Source organism: Canis lupus, chromosome 15, assembly GCF_011100685.1.
Source record: "Canis lupus familiaris isolate Mischka breed German Shepherd chromosome 15, alternate assembly UU_Cfam_GSD_1.0, whole genome shotgun sequence".
In the NCBI taxonomy this organism is placed as follows: Eukaryota; Metazoa; Chordata; class Mammalia; order Carnivora; family Canidae; genus Canis; species Canis lupus.
In genome coordinates this window covers 1594490-1613273 of record NC_049236.1, presented here as the reverse complement: position 1 = coordinate 1613273, position 18784 = coordinate 1594490, and the positions used below count along the sequence as shown (strand labels likewise).

The following is an 18784-nucleotide window of genomic DNA, read 5'->3' as shown; positions in this document are numbered from 1 at the left end:
TCTCCAGGACAATCCCTGGGATGGTTGAGGACAGTCTTCTCTTCCCTCATTTCCTCAAACGTTCCTGATAACATGGTTGTGTGTCCCCTGTGGCTGATCCAGACACTTCTTTAAGTCGAGTGCCCTCTGGGGTGACCTCGTCCCCCTTGAAGGACACATGGAGAGGGCCAGAATCTTTTCTGATGTCAGTGGTGCAGGGGTCCAAGCAGGTAGGGCTCTGAGTCCTTATCTTCAGCTCCCCGCCAGACACACTCATGCCTTGCTGAGAAAAAGACCAACCACCCAACAGATGCGACCCCCACCCAACAGACTGGAGCTCATTCTTCGATTGGGGCAAACACTGATGACTCAAGAGCCGGACAGACCTTCAAGCATCTTCTAGCTCAATGCCTTATTTTACAAACCGAGCCCTGGAGGGCCACGACCAGGCCAGGTTCACACGTGGGGTGTGGGAGCTGGGAGCAGGGTCACCGGGGGGTGCTTTGCTCCAGCTCCCTCGGCCTGCTGGTCCCTAGGAACCGTTTTACTAGAAAGGCACAGTGTAAATATTTTGCTAAGGAGCCAAGAGGGGAAACTTACCCAGGCTGAGCGGCCCTGTGCTGGGTGCTGGCCATGGACACAATGCTCAATGAGGGCCATTATCTGGGAAGGGAGGGCTGTTTGTTCCGCTTCGGGACGGTGCCAGAGCCCGGAGCCACCAGGCTTGCCACTCCGGCTGCCACACAGAAGAGTCTCCTTGCACTCAGCAGACTCTGTGGTTATGCAATGCTGGGCCGGAAGGTTAACTCTCCCCAGACGAGAGCCAGGCCTTGCTTCTTCCTGCCTGAGCGTGGCCATCCAAAAACGCTCACCATCGAGGGCCTCCGTGTTTGCAAAAAACGCTCGGGCCCTGAAACTGCTGGTTTCTTCCAAAGGGTGTCTCGAGTCCATCTGGCACCTTCCTACCGAGGCCCGGGGCCCCAGCCATGGTGACTGGCCACTGCCCCTCAGGCACCGCTCACAGGCCCCAGGGCCTGTCCCAGTAGCCGGCACCCCTGTCACCCTCCCTCCTCCGCCAGGGGTGCTGGTGGAGCCCCCCTCGTCCTCAAGCACACGTTCTTCCCCATGTCCACAAAGCCTCTGCTGACCACCCCAGCCGTCGATCCCAGAGCTCAGGGACTTAGTTTTCAAAACAAAGGAGATCTTGGATGTCATCTATCCAAATGCTCCATTTTCCAGATGAGGAAACCGAGGCTGAGGGGGGCTGATGGGCCTGAGCGCAGACAGAGTGGGCCGGAGTGCCATGTCAGCAGGGTGCTCCTGCCCGGACTCCCTCACACCTCACATCCCATCTGTCAGCAGCTCACGTTGGCTCGGCCTTCAGACCTTTCCCAGAACCCGACCACTTCCCACCACCTCCGCCGCCGGCCTGGTCTGCGACACCATCACCTCCGGATGGCGACAGGCCTCCCGTCTGTGCTGGCCTCCCACAGCGCACTGTCCACACACAGCCACGGTGGGCCTCTCCTCCTAGGCCTCCTCCTCCTGCTTCTCCCTCTGCCTGTGTCTCTGCCTCTCCCTCTGTGTCTCTCATGAATAAATAAATAAAATCTCTTAAAAAGATAATATCTGCATACTTATTTTACAGATAATATAAGATAAATAGTCTGTGGCAAGGTAACTATGCAGGTGCCTATTTCCTCTACTACAATGCAACTCTAAGAGGTAGGATGCTGCTCTTTGTCACCTAGAAGGGTATGTGGCACCTTCTATTTAGGCAAAGCTGATTTTTTTAAAGGTTTTAAGAGGAGAGAGAGGCACACACAGAGGCAGAGACACAGGCACAGGGAGAAGCAGGCTCCATGCAGGGAGCCCGATGTGGGACTCCATCCCGGGACTCCAGGATCACGCCCTGGGCTGCAGGCAGGCGCTAAACTGCTGAGCCGCCCAGGCTGCCTGGCATGGTTGATTTTTAAGGAAGGTCCCCCTCTAAGGATGGATGACGGTGATGGTGCTCCTCACATCACTGTGCCATTGTGCACATGAGTTAGGAGTGGGCACAGGGGACAGGTTTGGTGGCACAGGCAGGATCGACGGAAGGAGAAGCTCTGAAAGCTCCAGAGAGGCCAAGAGGCTGTATGTTTAGGACATGATGGGGAGACACCAGACCCCGGCGCCAGTGCTTCCTGCAGAACAGCCAATTCCCAGAGGCAGCCACAGAGAGATGCCACCGAGGCACGCCTCGCCCCTCCCTGCTTTCAGGTATCTTGAACCTACAAGTCCAAAAATCTCTCTATCACTTTAAAAGTTCTCCCGTGGGAGCCTCACAGGCCCCGCCAGGCCGGGGGGACCTCAGCTGAGCAGCTCTGCACAGAGCTTTATTCCCGGTAATAAATATCTGCTGAGTGAATCAAGAGAGAGACGGAAGGGAAGGGGAAGGAGCTAAGACAGACCCAGGAGAGGAGACGAAGGCTCAGAGCAACACAACGATCGCAAGGCAGCCTGCCAGCCAGCCCCAGCAGAGACACAATGGCCTGTCCGGACAGGTGGGACGGGCGGCTGCGGCTCCCACTTGCTCTCCCACACCTGCAGCTACGCTGGTCGGAAGCACAAATCTCAAGCAAACAGAAACTTGTGATTTCAGTTTTATTTTGATTGACCTTTTTATTTACCCATGGCACAATTTCTTTGAGGTTGGCTGGTTTTATCCTAAAGAAGGGCCCAAACTATGTTCCCGGGTGACTAGCTGTTGACACCTCTTTTTCTCAGCCGGCCCCAGCCCATCCTGACTCCGCTCTCCGCATACTTCTCAGGCTCTTTCACTTGAGCCTTCTCTTCTAGAGGCCTGTGCGCATCCCTCAGGCTCTGGCCCTTAATCCCCTGCATGTGTCTCTTGCATTTCCCCACCTTGTCTGATGAGCAGCTTCGGCAGCTGCACACGTCACCTGCCCTGTCCCTGGAACTCCCCAGGCCTGCATTTCCAGCGGTGATGGTTCGGCTTGGACAACACGCTGGCTTCTTAAATTCCATATGCTTACCACCCACCTCATGGCTTCCCCTCTTGCTCTCCCCTACACTTCTGGGCTTGCAGCATCAGAAGCATCCCAGAACCCCACTCTTCTACCCCCATATCAGCCATTCACCCGTCCACCCCACCCATTCTCTCACTGGTTCAACACTTATGACCATGTACCCTGCATACCAGGCTGTCCTGGGGTCAGGGGACCTTCACCATGCCTGTCCCTCTTCCCTCTGTGGAACCTCCAGGACCACCCCAGGCCCTGAAATTGTGAGAAGAAGCCTATTCCAAACTAGCCAGTCCCACATCTGCAAGTGAGTCACAGAGTGATCTTGGCTACGTCACTTGCCACGTCTGAGCTTGGGTGTCCTTATCTGCTCTTGGAAAAGATCATCGGTTCCTGCTTCTCTCCCTAGCCTGGCGCTGACATCCCCAGGTGGTGTCAATCTAAGGAACGCTTATGATCATTGCCTTCAACCAGACTGCGGACTTCCTCCTCCTCCAGACCATGGCCTTAACCCCCTTCACCCTCCCAGGCCCCAGAGATTGGGCTATAGACTCCGCATGTTAAAGAAATATCCCAGGCGATTCTGTAGTAGGAGACGGGTGGTTGGTGAACCACACCTGGAGAAATTCTGGTTCACGAGACAGAGTTCAAACTCTCTCTCCATCCCCCCAGCCCCCCGAGCAAACCCCACCCTGCTTTCCAGGCACAGGTCCCAGTCTCTTGCAGGACGGCTCTCCGAGGTCACCAAGCTGGTCCGTCCACTCATTGGCCTGAACCCAGAATCCCTCTCTTGCCATTTCCCCAGCACGGAAAACCTTCCTGACCTCCCTCCCTCTGGAAGTCTCTTTCCTCACCCTGCGAGGTCCAACTTAAATGACTTCTCCTTCCTCCATGAAGGTCAGAAGCACCTCGTCATGGGGACCCCGGTGGACACATTCACTGTCAGTTCCCTCCTGAGATGCTGGCTGGCTTCTCACCAGCTCACATCTGAGCTTCCTATCCAGACTGTGAGCTCCCTGAGGGCAGCCGGCCTGCCTTACAGACCTCCGTGTTCACTAGCAACGCTTACTGAGCATCTACAAGTGCTTAAACACACACCCAGCGGCACACAAAGGAGGAAGGGCAGGATTCCTGCGTCGGGGGTCCCTTTGCAAAGCAAAGACAGAGGACACTTGCAGACCTGCCTGGAGTAGACATGCAGAGGGGGTACCACAGGGTCCCAGAGCAGAGGCTCCTAACAGCATGGGGGTGGAGGGGGGTGACGAGGGGGGAGGCCTGGAGAAGGAGACTCCAGAAGGAAGGGACTCAGGGGAAAGGATTAAAGTGGGAGGAACCCCTTTGGCCCCGAAGGTGGGGAGGAGGAGGAGGGAGAGGCAATGGGATGGAGAACAGGAGTGGGCTGGGCCCGGGAAGCTGAGCCGAGGCGACGGGTCACCCTGCAGGTCAGGGGTTGGCAGATCCAGCCTGCTGCCTATTTGCGTACATCACGTTTTACAGCCACACGCATCCCTTTACACACCTCGGTAGAGGTGAGCAGGTGCAAGAGAGACCGTGGGGCTCGCAAAGCTTAAAATAGTTACTATCTGGCCATTTCGAGGAAAAAAAAAAGTGATGCTGCTCCCTGCCAGGCATGTGGGAAGATGCTGGTGGATTTTAGGCAGGGGACAGCACGGTCAGATTTGTGTTTTCTAATCACTCGGGGACAATGTAGGGATGGGCTGGAGTTAGACAAGCCGGTGAGAAGGGAGGGGAAGGAGGCTGGGAGGTTAGTATATAGGCGTCCAGGTGGGGGGTGGACAGGACCCCCCTGCTGCTGTTTATCAAGAGATCGGTAAAGAGTCCCTGTGTGCCTGCCCTGGGCTGAGGCCTCGTCTCCCCTGCACAGCCACCCAGCTAGTGTGGTTCTCGCTGGGTCACAGAGAAGGCACAGAGAGGTGAAGCCACTTGCCCAAGGCCACACAGCGGAGACGCAGCGGAGCCAGGACGCACACCCAGCGCCAAGCCCGAGGTCTTCGGGGTCAAGCGTGTCTGCTTGTTGACAGAGCCCTTGGAGCTTCCCTGAGAATTCACAGAACATAAGTCCTCTGCAGGAGAAAATCTTCTCCCAGGCGAGTCAGGCAGGAAGTGGGAGGCAGGAGCATGGCTATTTTGGAAAAGCGACACGAGAAACCACGAAACTTCCTACCTGTCCCGTTTTGCTCCCATCTGTCTTCAGAAACAAGGCTGCCCCTCTCTCAGATACGAAGGTGTTTCTCCCCACCCGGTGGCTCTGCCGCTGGTGGTCGGAGAGAGCACTAAGCTTAGCACACGTTCGCTATTTTTAAAGGACTATATAAACAAACAGGGCTATGTAAATAAGAAAAAAAATGAGGTCATCTTTTTAAAATCTAAAAATGTTCTTCTCCTATGGGGTGAGCAGCAAAACCTCAGAAAGAACTGGTGCTTTTTTATCCCCGAGAAGCCGTCTCCGGCCCACGGTCTCCCAAGACACCAGGCCCACCCCTCCCTTCCTCGCACCCACCGGGGGAGGCAGGCAGCCTGCCTCTGTGGCTTCGCCTTGGATGCCCAAAGCTACTGCCCAACCCCGGCCACCACCTCCCGCGGGCATCGGTCCCCATTCCGGGCACCTATAAGACCCTTCTCCCACACAGACCTGCTTGGCATGCCGACCCACCTGCTCCCTCTACCCTGGCCCACACCTGGATCTGCTGAGTGGCTGCAAGGGGCTCTGCACGCTGCTTAGAAGCCATCTGTGTCCTCCCCACTCCATCTCCCTCGGCCCCATGCCTCGGATTTACTCTCCCCACATTTTTCCAGACCTCTTCTTCCAAAGCTGATGGCCGGAAGTCATTAGAGCGGTCCTGGGAGCTGCGTCTAGGTCAACAATCCTTAGGAGACACCCTTGTTTCAGCAGGAGCCCAGGAGGCTTCACGGTTTCCCAAGAACTTCTTCTACCACTGACCCCCCCACACCCCGCCTGTGACCCTCTCCTGCCATCAACAGCATCACTCCAGGGACGCCTGGGTGGCTCAGTGGTTGAGCATCTACCTTTGCCTCAGGTTGTGATCTCGGGGTCCTGGGATTGAGCCCCACATTGGGCTCCCCGCAGGGAACCTGCTTCTCCCTCTGCCTGTGTCTCTACCCCTCTCTCTGTGTCTCTCATTAAAAAAAAAAATAAAAAAATAAAAAAAAGCAAAAAATTAGCATCACTCCATCCCCATCCTCCACGACTTGCCCCTCTGCCTTTCAGCCCCAGCATCCCCGGCTCTGTAAAGCACAGAAATGAGAACCACCAATATTTGCTGACGGGGTGCCTTTCAAATCATGTTCCACAGAGGTGTTTCAGAGGTTCTTCAAATGTCACTCGAGAGATTTATTCCAAAAATATAGTATGACTCTTACCTAAAACTGGCATGGAAATTGGGCCTGCACATTCAAACACATTCTATGGCACATCTCAGTGACACACCAATGACACACAATAGACGTGGCCACCTTAACCTGGTTTGTGCAGAACTCAGACTTAAGCCTGGGTAGATCTCGAACTTCAGTGTTAAAATATATCTTCGGGACACCAGGTGGCTCAGCGGGTGAGCATCTGCCTTCAGCTCAGGGTGTGATCCCACAGTCCCAGGATCAAGTCCCACATCGGGCTCCCTCTGCCTCTCCCTCTGCCTATGCCTCTGCCCCCTCCCCATAAATAAATAAAGAAAATCTTTAAAAAAATAAAAATAAAATATATCTTCAACTGGAAATATCAGAGCTCTTTACTGGGCATCTTTATGTTGTTGCTTCCCAAATTCAGGACTACATACGCTTCCATAAAACCACACAAACAAGTACACTCTAAAACTTCCCACGATCTGAGAACATAGTATGTGGATTATCCCAAAAACGTCATCACTGATTGTGGGCTTCCTGTCTGAGTGTGTTGTAATAAGAAGGGATTCAAGCAGCGTCTTGATAGTGTCAGGGATGCAAACCAGAAGTCCCTTCTGCTCCTTCCCCAAAGTCCATATAAAACTGAACGGAAAATCATTCTGGGTTGAAGGTAAGTTGTTAGAAGTCTGTCACCATTCACGTCACCGGATAGATATGAACGAGGGTTTTCTTAATACTGCACAACCAACCCAAAGCAAAAATAAAAAAGCAATAGTAGATGCTATAGTTGGTAAGCGATAAAATGATTATCTAGCACAGAAGCCAGCAAAATCTATAGAGGACCAAATACTAAATATCTTTGGCTTTGTGGGAGAGGATGTCTGTCATAATTAACTCCACCCTTGCAGTAGGACAGCAGCCATAAATAATGTATAAATGGATAGCATGACCATGTCCCAATAAAATTTTATTTACAAAAACCAGGCAATGGCCTGGATTAGGCCCGTGGGCAGTAGTTTGTCAATCTCTGACCTAGACTCTGAGGTCTCAGTGTGGTTATCGATGGGCTTTCGCTATGAGATGTCAAAATTTTGAATTGAAATGAGAAATGTTTATTAATAAACTACCACTGGAATCTGTTTCATATTATTGGCGTCCCATGCAGGATTTGACTTTTAAAAACAGCTTCTAAGGCCACAGAAGTTTGCAGACAACTGGCAGAGACCTTTGCTGCTGAGAAAACGCTTTAGTGCCTGTTTTCAAATTAGGTTCATCCCGACTTATTCAGAAATCACATGTACTCTGGAGAGAGCCCCAGTCCAGGTCACTAGTAACAGGGGTGGGGTGTGGGGGGGCCTGACCCTACATCTCCCTGCCCTCAAATAATCTCAAACATAGCCATTCCCAACTCACAGGGTGCGAATGGGCCTCCCCAGCAAAGGAGAGTCTGCAGAGCCCCCGGAGGCCCGCAGGCAGCTGGCTCCTGCCTGGGCACACCCACCTGCCCAGGTCCAAGCCTTCTACCTTCCTCAGGTGTCATATATAACAGACTCCTCCGTTTTGGCCGGGGTGGGGTGGGGGGCTGTGCCAGCAGTGGGGCCATGAGCACCTGGACACTCCAGAAGCCCTGAGTCAGCACCCCATTAATCACAGAGGCTTTTATTCCCCAGGGAGAGCACAGGAAGGGGCGGGGACCAGATCTCTTGCTGGAACTGACGGCTCATTTCCTTCTAGGCCAGTCCCATCCTTTATGGATTCTTCTACACAGCTGGCACAGCCCACATGGACAAAAAGAGAATTTAGCAGTGAAGGAGGAGAGGGCACATGCCAGGTCTGGAGAGGATCCCCCCTGCACCCTCCCTTATGGTCCTCTCATATCTCTCCTTGCATCCCTTCGAGGTTTCTGTTTCCAGCTCAGTTCCAGGATTTCTGCACACCTAGCTGAATAAACCCAGTTACTGCCCTGAGGCCGCTGGTGGAGGAGACCCACACAGGCAGAAGGAAACAAGCGTTAAACGGAGGCATGAGATGCCCCAGGATGCCAGGGAAAGGGACCCATTCATTATGGTGCTACTGATTCCTACTAAAATAGGGATATTCTCGGGGAAGGCTCATTCTTGAAGCTGTTGCTGCTTTTCTTCAGGAAGCATCCTGGTGGAGAAGACAGGGCCAGGCCAATTTTGCAGCCAGAGGCTCTTCTCCTGCTTGCGGTGTGACTGTCTTTAAGTTGCTGAGCCTCTCTGTCCTCAGTTTCCTTATCTCTACACGAAGGGTGATAGAACCAAGACTCCTGGGGTCTGTGCGGCACTCAGGTTCGTCTATAAAGTGCCAGGCCCCGTGTGCAGTGTTGGTCGCTTTACTTCACTCTGATGCTTGGGGACCGGATGGCAGCGCATGGCAGACATGTCACAGTGCAGCAGCCAGGAAGGCAGAGAGGTGGCCAACCTGCCCGCATGGGTCAGGAGGGCTGCCTCGTGTATGGGGAGCCCTTACTATGTGTCCAGCAACATTTAGGGGCCTTCCCTGAATCTGCACAGTGATCTGTGAGGTAGATACCATGACTTTCCCATTTTACAAGCGAGAAAGATGAGGCAAGGTGACCAAGCAACTTGCCTCCTCAACAGTGAATGCCTCACAAAACCGGTAAGTACTAGAGCTGGGATTTGAACTCAGAAAGATCCAGAGTCTCCAATAGGAAGCACTGCATCAAACCTCTCCTCTCAGAAGGAGGCACAAATGCTCAGTCCTTCTCCCTCAGAGTCCAGAGGGTGATTCCTCCAGCTGCGCTAGAAAACCCTGGTCACGGCCTGTGTCTCGCACACCCACGTCTGACCTGTGGGCAGAGGCCCGGGCCCAGCCACTCCATGGTTCAGGTGGCCACAGGGATGCCATCTTTGAGGGCTGCCGAGGCCCCATCCTCTTCTCTGTAAGTGAGAGAGCACTTGGAGAAAGGGGATGGGGCACTGCTCTCGGCACTCAGGCTGGCATGCCCCCCTGGCACTGGAAGCCCACAGACTCAAACACAGGGTAAGCATCACCAGAGTCCCAAGGAAGAGGCCCTGGAGCACCCAAACATTGGCTGGATCTGAATCAAAATGTAGATTCCTGTAGCCCGGCTCCCAAGAGTCTGATTCAGGGAACATGGGTGGGCCAGGGAATCTACTTTTTTTTTTTTTTTAAACCAGGCACCCCCCACAACCTACTTAGGTGATTCTAATATACCCCCAAAGCCGGACAAAACCTCCATATTCCCAGCCTGAAAAGCTCTAACACCACACACCTCACCTGAACCTAACCTGGAACCACAGCACATACCTGAAGGGCTAAATATATATACGCAGATACCTATACCGATGCTAGGCCCCTCCCCGGGCTAACTGGATCAGCATCTCTGCAGGCCGGGTCCTGCTACTGGAATTCTTAAAAACTTTCTGGATGATTCTAATGTGCAGCCAGGGCTGAGAACTCAACATCCTTTCAATTCTTCACCACAGGGAGGGCCCTGAAGAGATGCAGCTCAGTCTTCAACACCCACTGTGCTCCTCTGAGTAGGGAGGGGGTGGCCAGGGGTTCCTGAGGCAAGAGCCATCGCAGGGGCAGGTGGAGAGGGGAGCAGAGAAAGTGGTGGAGCTCTGGCGTGTGGGGAGGCTGTGATCCTTTGAGAGGAGTTGTTGCCAGGGACAGAATGGAAACTGAGGAATTGGGAAGACAACTGCATTTTGGGGGAGATGAGGTGGGGGCAGGGAAAGAGTGGTGGCTCTCAAGGTCTCTACTCCTGGCCAAGGAAGTCCTGGGGACTTCCAGTTTCCACAGAGGTTCAAGGAAGGCAATAGTAATAGTAATAATAATGATGATGATGATGATGATAATAATAGTACACTTGAAAGAGGAAGAAGAGTCACAAGCTCATGCAAGAAAGACCAAAATGGTGCCCCCAGCAAGCAAACTCAACGATGGCCCGTTTCTCACCTGTGCTGAAGACACCACTTTCGATGACCAAAACTAAAACACTGCTCTCTTTGGAAACCAGCGTTCATGTCCACTTCCACTGCGTGGCCTTCCTCTCACGCTCTGCTCTTCCCTCCGGAAGGGAGAGCTTGCCTGGCCAGTATTTCTTGAAGCTCCGCCATGAACTAGTTAGAGGCTGCTGGGTTCGTGCCTTGAATCCTGCAGGGGACGATCGGAAAGTACAGTCAAAGGGTTTGCTTGGTCCACTTCTTCAGACACAGAACGATCTCTGCCTGGTGCCAGGAGGCCCAGGTCCCCAAGCTGCTTGCCTGGGGCTGGGTCCCCATGTGCCCTGGGGAGACAGTGCAGCGTGGTGGCCCAGGCGCCCCGTTGTACCTTGCACCTGGCACCTAACATCTCAGAGCCCCTATTTCTCCACCAGAAGTAAGTAGAATTCCAAGGTCTCCCGTCCCCCTGGAGCACACACGCTGCCTGAGCCCCAGGACTGTGAATATGGTGGACTCCACTCTTGTGATTAGCTTATGTTACATGGCACGGCTGATCTCAAAATAGGTTGCTCCACAGGCTTGACCTAACCAAGAAAGTCCTTTAAAAGCAGAATTTTTCTCTGGCTGGTGGCAGAGGAGAAAGTCATGGAGATTAGAATCAGGAGAATTTGACTCTCAAGTCTGCTGCCTTGAAGATGGAGGGAGAGGTGGAAAGGATTGAGGACTGCCTTTAGGGGATGAGAGCAGCCCCCTACCCCACTAACAACCAGCAGGAAAATAGGACCTGAGTCCTACAACCAACAGATCGTGCCTGGATTCCAACAACAAGCAAAGGAGGCTGGAAATGCAGAGCTTTCCCCAGAGCCTCAGGACAAGAGCTCAGCCCGCAGGTACCTTGATTTCATCTCTGAGCAGAAAATCCAGCCTCTCTATAACCAGACTTCTGACCCCCAGAACCATGAGCTAACAAATGAGTGCCACTCAGTTTGAGATGCTTTGTTACACGGCGGGGGGTGGGGGACAAATACAACAGCACAAGTGATTTAGATTCAGGCCTGGGTGAAAATTAAATCCAACGATGAGACCTAAGAGCATTCTGTACTCCCCAACTCACTAACCAGAAGAGCACATTCAAGGCCAAAGGAGGTCTGGTTCAGGGCAGGGGCTCAACAGTGATTCCAGGTCAGCGGATGAATGGAGTGAGCACCAGTTTTTATTAATCAGCTTGCTAAGAACGGCAAGTACCTCCCAGGGGTTTTAATGATTCGGCTACACCGGTGGCTGGCTCTGCTCTGGGCGTTCCTTGGGCCACAGAGTGCCTGGGGACCTCGGTCTGGAGCAGCCTGCACACAGGCCTGGGGTACTGTCACCTTCCCTGTCATGGGCACCGTGCTGTTGTACTGGCACAGCCTTGGAAGAGTCTGTGTTCTGGCAACTACACCCCTCTGCTGATTGCCACGGAGCGTGCAGGCAACCGAAGCCACTGTGCGGTCCCCTCGCTGCTCCAGAGTCCAGCCACACCACACCCCAGGGCAGCATCACACCACCGCACAGTGGCCTCCATCTATCATTTCATGATGCTGTTGTCCAAACCACCCAAGCTGGACACCACTCCTCGGTGTTTATCGGCCCCAGATCTGACCCCAGGCCCTTTGGCAGATCTCAATTATTAATACAAACAGCTGTGCTCCAACCCTCCCAGTGTGGAAACACTGATTTCTTAGAATACGCTATCCTATGAACACAGTCCACAATTCCCCACCTCTGAGCCTTGGCTCAAATGCTGCTGCCCTCCCCATCACAAGCGTGCCTACCTGGCCAAATCCGGCCCATCTTCCCTCAAAAGGCTCAGCCTGCCCCCTGAAAACCAGACATAAGTCCTGCCTCCCCAGAATACCCTAAGTGCATTTGTTGTGCCTCTTTTTTTTTTTTTAATTTTTTATTGATTTATGATAGTCACAGAGAGAGAGAGAGAGAGAGGCAGAGACACAGGCAGAGGGAGAAGCAGGCTCCATGCACCGGGAGCCCGACGTGGGATTCGATCCCAGGTCTCCAGTATCGCGTCCTGGGCCAAAGGCAGGCGCCAAACCGCTGCGCCACCCAGGGATCCCATGTTGTGCCTCTTAAGATAAATAACAGAGCCCACTGCACAGAGACTCTCGGAGTCTTGTAGGCCTTGACTGCACACACCTGGGCAGGGCCAGCCTGACCCACTGCCCACCTGAGGGACTGGGACAGGGTCTCTCACGCAGTTGGTGTAGAATAATTCTCTGTAGAACTTAACTGGGTGGCTCATTCATTGAACAGATACGCATTCAACAGCTATTTGGGATCAAGCCCAACGGTAAGTGCTTGGCATGCAGTAAAGATTCAGTCTCTGCCTTCAAGGGGATCACATATGTGGGGGGCCAGGAAGGAAGGAATGCAGGAACACAGAGAGTCACCAGTTCAAAGTTACTACACCTTGAAGGTGTAAAGAAAAGAGTGGTCCAAATGACAGCATCTGGGGTCCCTGGGTGGCTAAATGGTTGAGCGTCTGCCTTCCGCTCAGGGCGTGATCCCGGGGTCCCAGGATGGAGCCCCACATTGAGCTCCCTGCAGGGAGCCTGCTTCTCCCTCTGCCTGTGTCTCTGCCTCCCTCTCTGTGTCACTCATGAACAAATAAATAAAATCTTTAAAAAAATGACAGTGTCTGAATGGATGAGAGAGAAAGAGATAGTATTTTTTTTTTAAGATTTTATTCATTCATTCATGAGAGACACAGAGATAGAGAGAAGCAGAGACACAGGCAGAGGGAGAAGCAGGCTCCATGCAGGGAGCCTGATGTGGGACTCGATCCCGGGACTCCAGGATCAGGCCCTGGGTTGAAGGCAGGCACTAAACTGCTGAGCCACCTGGGGATCCCAAGAGACAGTGTTTCAAACGGTAAGAAGTGTTCACAGACAGGAGAGCCCACACTGGCCGAATGTTCGACACGTTGAATGCTGTCCATGTGGCTGGGGATGAGGGGCAGTGAGAGCTCACGAGGCGAGAGCTCGGCAGGGGGAGAAGCTGGCATATGGAACAGCCTGGACTTGATCTTGCGGTGGAGTGAGGTCACTGAATCATTCTCAACAGTGAGGTAATGCGGTCAGGACCAGAAGGTGTGACTGGAGGGGGGGAAGACGGGATCAAGTGGAGGAAGCGAGCCACTGCGCTCCCACCCACCAGTGGGGCCGGAACCACTCGAGCACCACTCCTGGCCTCTGGCAGCAGGTGGGGGAGCTGGGCAGACGCACCTGCATCCGGGTCACCAGGAAATGTCACACACACCTGAGGTGCTACATGGCAAACGGAGCCCATGAGCTCACCTCTTCCCCGCTAAACACCAGTGAAATAAAAAGAGAAATGTGCAAGTGAGAACAGCTCCACGGTAGCACCAGCTGGCCAGCAAGTCTGAGGGAAAGCAGACAAGGAGGAATGACAGAAAAATCAAATCAAAGCTACACCAGCCTCGCCCACCAGGGGCAGGGGAAGGCCCACCTGCCAAATCCCCAGGGGATCCTGTCGGAGACAGTGGGAGCTGCGGCAGGGCCGGCTGGCTGGAATTTCTGAAAACTAAGGATAATGAGTGAAATCTTTTGGGTTTCCAAAGAGACTAGAGCAGGAAGGAGAGGCGAACAAATACCACCTGCCCTACCCCTTCCTGTCTTCATTAGCATGACTCTTCTTCCAGGAGGCGCTAGCCCTGACAGGTGGCTTGATTGCTCACGACAGAAACTCCTGAAGGATCCTTCAGCTCTTCCATCAACGGTGTGTGCCTGAAGATTCTTTGAGTCCCTTGCCTTGCCTCAAAATTCCCCCTATTTCCCTCAGTCCCAGACTGCTGTATTGTTTTCTTTGCATCATCCTGATGAAGCCCCACATCGGTGTATCCATTTCATTTTATTTTATTAAAGATTTTATTTATTTATTCTAGAGAGAGGCAGAGACACAGGCAGAGGGAGAAGCAGGCTCAGGCAGGGAGCCCGGTTTGGGACTCGATCCCAGGACCCTGGGATCATGACCTGAGCCGAAGGCAGATGCTCAACCACTGAGCCACCCAGGCATCCCTGGTGTATCTATTTTATAGGAGACTTTCAATCCTCAGCAAATCCCGACCTTGCCTGCCTTCTCTGGAGATGCCAAAGCTCCATGGGGGTGATGTTACTCCTTAGCCAGGTGAGCAGCTTTGTCTCTGCCTGTCCCCAAATCCTGAGAATCAAATTGACATTGGACTTGACATCCCCACCATTAATTGCCAGAGGGCAACAGAGACTGCGGAGCTCTGAAAAAAATGGGTTAAAAGATCCGTTACTCCGTCCCCTCTCAAAGCCAAAGAGAGAAGTACTAAAAATAGTCTGCTACCCACTTATCTTTTCTTAAAACAATTACTCAAGGAATTTACTACAACAAAATAAAAACTGTATCAGAATAAGTAATTTGAGAAAGGGCAAGACTGGGTACACAAGAAACACTGATGAATAATAAAGTAGAAAAATGTACAGTCAGATCTAAGCCCATGTGGATAACAATGGTCTCATCTCATTGGGAATCAGATACCATTTAATTCTGGACGTTAAGAGAGAAGCATGGGTTTTAGGTTTTTAATTTAAGGGTAACCATTTCTAGAAAAAAAAATGAGATGCGGACCTTTTTTTAATTTTAATTTTTATTTATTTATGGTAGACACACACAGAGAGAGAGAGAGAGAGAGAGAGAGAGGCAGAGACACAGGCAGAGGGAGAAGCAGGCTCCATGCAGGGAGCCGGACGCGGAACTCAATCCCGGGACTCCAGGATCGCACCCTGGGCCAAAGGCAGGTGCCAAACCGCTGCGCCACCCAGGGATCCCTGAGATGCGGACCTTTTAATCACTATGTGTGAGAGGGAGGAACAAACAAAAAGTTCCATGAATTAATTCAATTAATTAAGCATCAGGAAAGGGACAGCTAGACAGGAAAGAAAAAAGTATCTTAACCTGAAGACATAAAATAAGCCCAAACATATCAATAAATGTAAGAATGTGACTAAATTAAATTACTCTATTTTAAGATAAGACATTAGGTTGAGTGAAAAAAAAAACAAAACAAAAATCCAGCCATATGCTGTTTGGAAGTGATACACTTAGAACAAATTGACAAAAGTTGAACTCAAAAGAAATGGCAAGGAGACATAACAAGCAAAATGGTAATGAAAACAATGTAGGAAAGTTAATATTAAAATCAGACAGGGACACCTGGGTGGCTCAGCAGTTGAGCGTCTGCCTTCAGCTCAGGGCATGATCCCGGGATCTGGGATTGAGTCCCACGTCGGGCTCCCTGCATGGAGCCTGCTTCTCCCTCTGCCCGTGTCTCTGCCTCTCTCTCTCATTGTCTCTCATGAATAAATAAATAAAATCTTTTTTAAAAAATCAGACAAAATGCAAAAATGTTAAATAGAATAAAAAGGGGGGCATTTTCGATGGCTAATGGATCTGTTTTTCCAAGAAGACACAAGAATCATGAACCTTGCCTTCGCCCTGAACTACAGAACCATAAAATATATAAAATAATATAGTTTTTTTGTGTTTTTTTTTATTGGAGTTCAATTTGCCAACATATAGTATAACACCTAGTGCTCATCCCGTCAAGTGCCCCCCTCAGTGCCCATCACCCAGTTTTAGAACCATAAGGAGAAGACAAATGCAGAACAGTATAGATCTTGAACACATTACTCTTAGTCTGATGGTATAAATAACTGCCAAAGAAAGGAATGGAGGATTTGAAGATACAGTTCGTGAGCTTAACTTCATCTATATGCAAGAAGCAGAGAAAACATATTTTTCTCAAATGTCCTCGTACTAGACTACAAGAAAATCTCAAATTCCAACATGTATACCACAGTCTCCGTTCCCAACGCAACAGAATTAGAAATCAAGAAACGGCAAAATATATATAATATAAAAAAAAACGTAAACTACGGACATGGCAATTTAAAAACACTTTTCTAAATAACTGGAGTCAAAGAGGCACAAGATTACAATTGCAGCATATTTATAAATGTGCAACACCGAGAACCCTGCTTTTAAAAAGCTGGGGAACATAACCGAACAGCATTAGGAGGGAGATTCAGACTTTAAATGCTTTGATGATAAAATAAGAAAGCTCAAAACCAATCGATGAAGCATCTAACCCAAGAAAAGTGAGAAAGGGGTAAAATAGGCAAAACGATCCGTCAGTATGAGAACGAGAAGCGTGCAGCGACCACCACAAGAGACACGGTTCTCTGAGACCAACGACAGGGATAAATCAACCGCTGGCTAATCTGAGCAGCAGCCAAGAGCGAGAGGACAGAGCCACCACCAAGAAGGGCGACGGCAACACGTATCCGAACACTTTTAAAAATCGAGAGAAATTAATACGTCACTTGATGTCAGTGAACTTGAAAACTGATCATTTTCTAGAAAATTATAAATTGTAAAAGTGAAGAAAGGGGAGAAAACCTGACATCGCAGGAATGTTAGGAGAGACAGAAGCATCTGTCAAAGGTGGAACGACAGTGGAGGAGGGATGCATCCCTTAAATGAGAAAGCTGGGACAACTGGCTGCCTCTCCCTTCAACAGGCAATGGCGAAGTGTCCACGACGACGTGGTGGCCGCTGTTCCAGGCCCTGGAGATCCAGCGGCAAACAAAGCAGAAAAGAAAGGCCTTTCTGGAGTTGAGGCTGTTGCCAGGGAAGACGGTCCCTAAACCTTCAACAGGTCAAATCAACGGTACGACAGCAAAATGGGATGATTCCAAGTGAGGGAGGGTGAAGGATCCTATTTTAAATAGGGTACGGGCACCATACCCACACACATGTATTTGGATTAAAGAAATAAAACACAGCAGCGAATCCACAAAATACCAGAACTATTACGATATTTGTGTGACATAGTGTCGGAAAATGACTTTCAGAGCCTGAACTGGACCTCAGCGTCCTTAAAGGAGGAGATGAATGCAACTACATAAAAATATTAAGCACCATATATAGCAAAAGGCCCCAGCAACAGTTACAAAGCAAATAACAGCCTACCTATAAGTATTTGTAACATACCAAAAAAAAAAAAAGGTTAATATTTATGATAAGTACTCACTAAATAATACGAGAGGCTAATAAAAAGATAATAAAGCACTGGGCATGGAGCCTGCTTAAGATTCTCTCTCTCCCTCTTCTTTTGCCCCTCTTCCCACCCTCTCTAAAAAAAAAAGAAGAAAAATGGAAATGCCTATTAAAGATCTGCAAAGATGCTTGGCCTCACTAATAATTAAAGGGCTTTATAGGGATCCCTGGGTTTAGCTATATAGGGATCCTCAGTGGTTTAGCACCTGCTTTCGGCCCAGGGCTTGATCCTGGAGTCCCCAGATTGAGTCCCACGTCGGGCTCCCTGCATGGACCCTGCTTCTCCCTCTGCCTGTGTCTCTCATGAATAAACAAATAAATCTTTTTTTTTTTTAAAGGGCTATATAAGTTAAGGTCCATATCGACTCTCCATTTGGTTGGCAAAGGGGGAAACGACTGCCACCATCAGTGTTGGCGAGAAGTGGCCAAAATTTATGTCAACCCAGCAGCTAGCTTCCCAAGCGCGCACACAAATGCACGTCATCTTACACAAACCTGCACACAGACACACGCGTGTGTGTGATCACCGCAGCAACATTTTTACCAGTGAACGCAGAAACCTGAATACCCATCACCAGGGAAGTGATTTAAGAAGTAAGTGATGGTCACTCCATCCAATGGAATAGTAGTGGGACAATAACTTTTTTCTTGATTAAAAATAATCAGATACTCCTACCAATAACAGAGATTCTTCATGGCTTTACCTGTGTGTTGAAGGTGGGGTTCAGCCCTTCTCCCCCCAACAGCCTGCGGGATGGAAGGCAGGACCGGGACCCCGTTTTTTCACACGAGGCTTAGCAAGGCTAACAGACCCGACAAGAGGTGGACTCCGGGGTGTCTGACCCAGGAACCTCCACTCTTAGCTACCGCACAAGCTTCCTGTCAGTGTGTGGAAGGGTGTGAGAAACGGGGAAGGGCAGCGTCACAGACACACACCCGTCCGCGTAGCTGTGAGTGCTGTGGACGGGACTGGGGAGTGATGGGCTTTGGAGCACACGTTTTCTTCCTTACCCGTTCCTATTTTCTTTCTTATATTTCTTCCTTACATTTCTATATGTTCATTAAAAAAAAAAAAAAAACAGGGATCCCTGGGTGGCGCAGTGGTTTGGCGCCTGCCTTTGGCCCAGGGCGCGATCCTGGAGACCCTGGATCGAATCCCACGTCGGGCTCCCGGTGCATGGAGTCTGCTTCGGTCTCTGCCTCTCTCTCTCTCTCTCTCTCTCTCTCTCTCTCTGTGTGTGTGACTATCATAAAAAACAGTAAGTTAAAAAAAAAAAACAA

The 18784-nt window shown here is 50.9% G+C and overlaps 1 protein-coding gene across 6 annotated transcripts in view; it reads right to left on the bottom strand.

Moving 5' to 3' along the window:
• Positions 1-18784, bottom strand: part of HIVEP3 (HIVEP zinc finger 3) — a 459199-nt gene that overhangs the window by 83743 nt on the left and 356672 nt on the right. For all 6 annotated transcript variants that reach the window (XM_038557696.1, XM_038557695.1, XM_038557699.1 and 3 more), the window contains one exon: positions 10356-10553. The gene's annotated coding sequence lies outside the window, so the exon portion shown is untranslated. The remainder of the gene's footprint in view (positions 1-10355; positions 10554-18784) is intronic.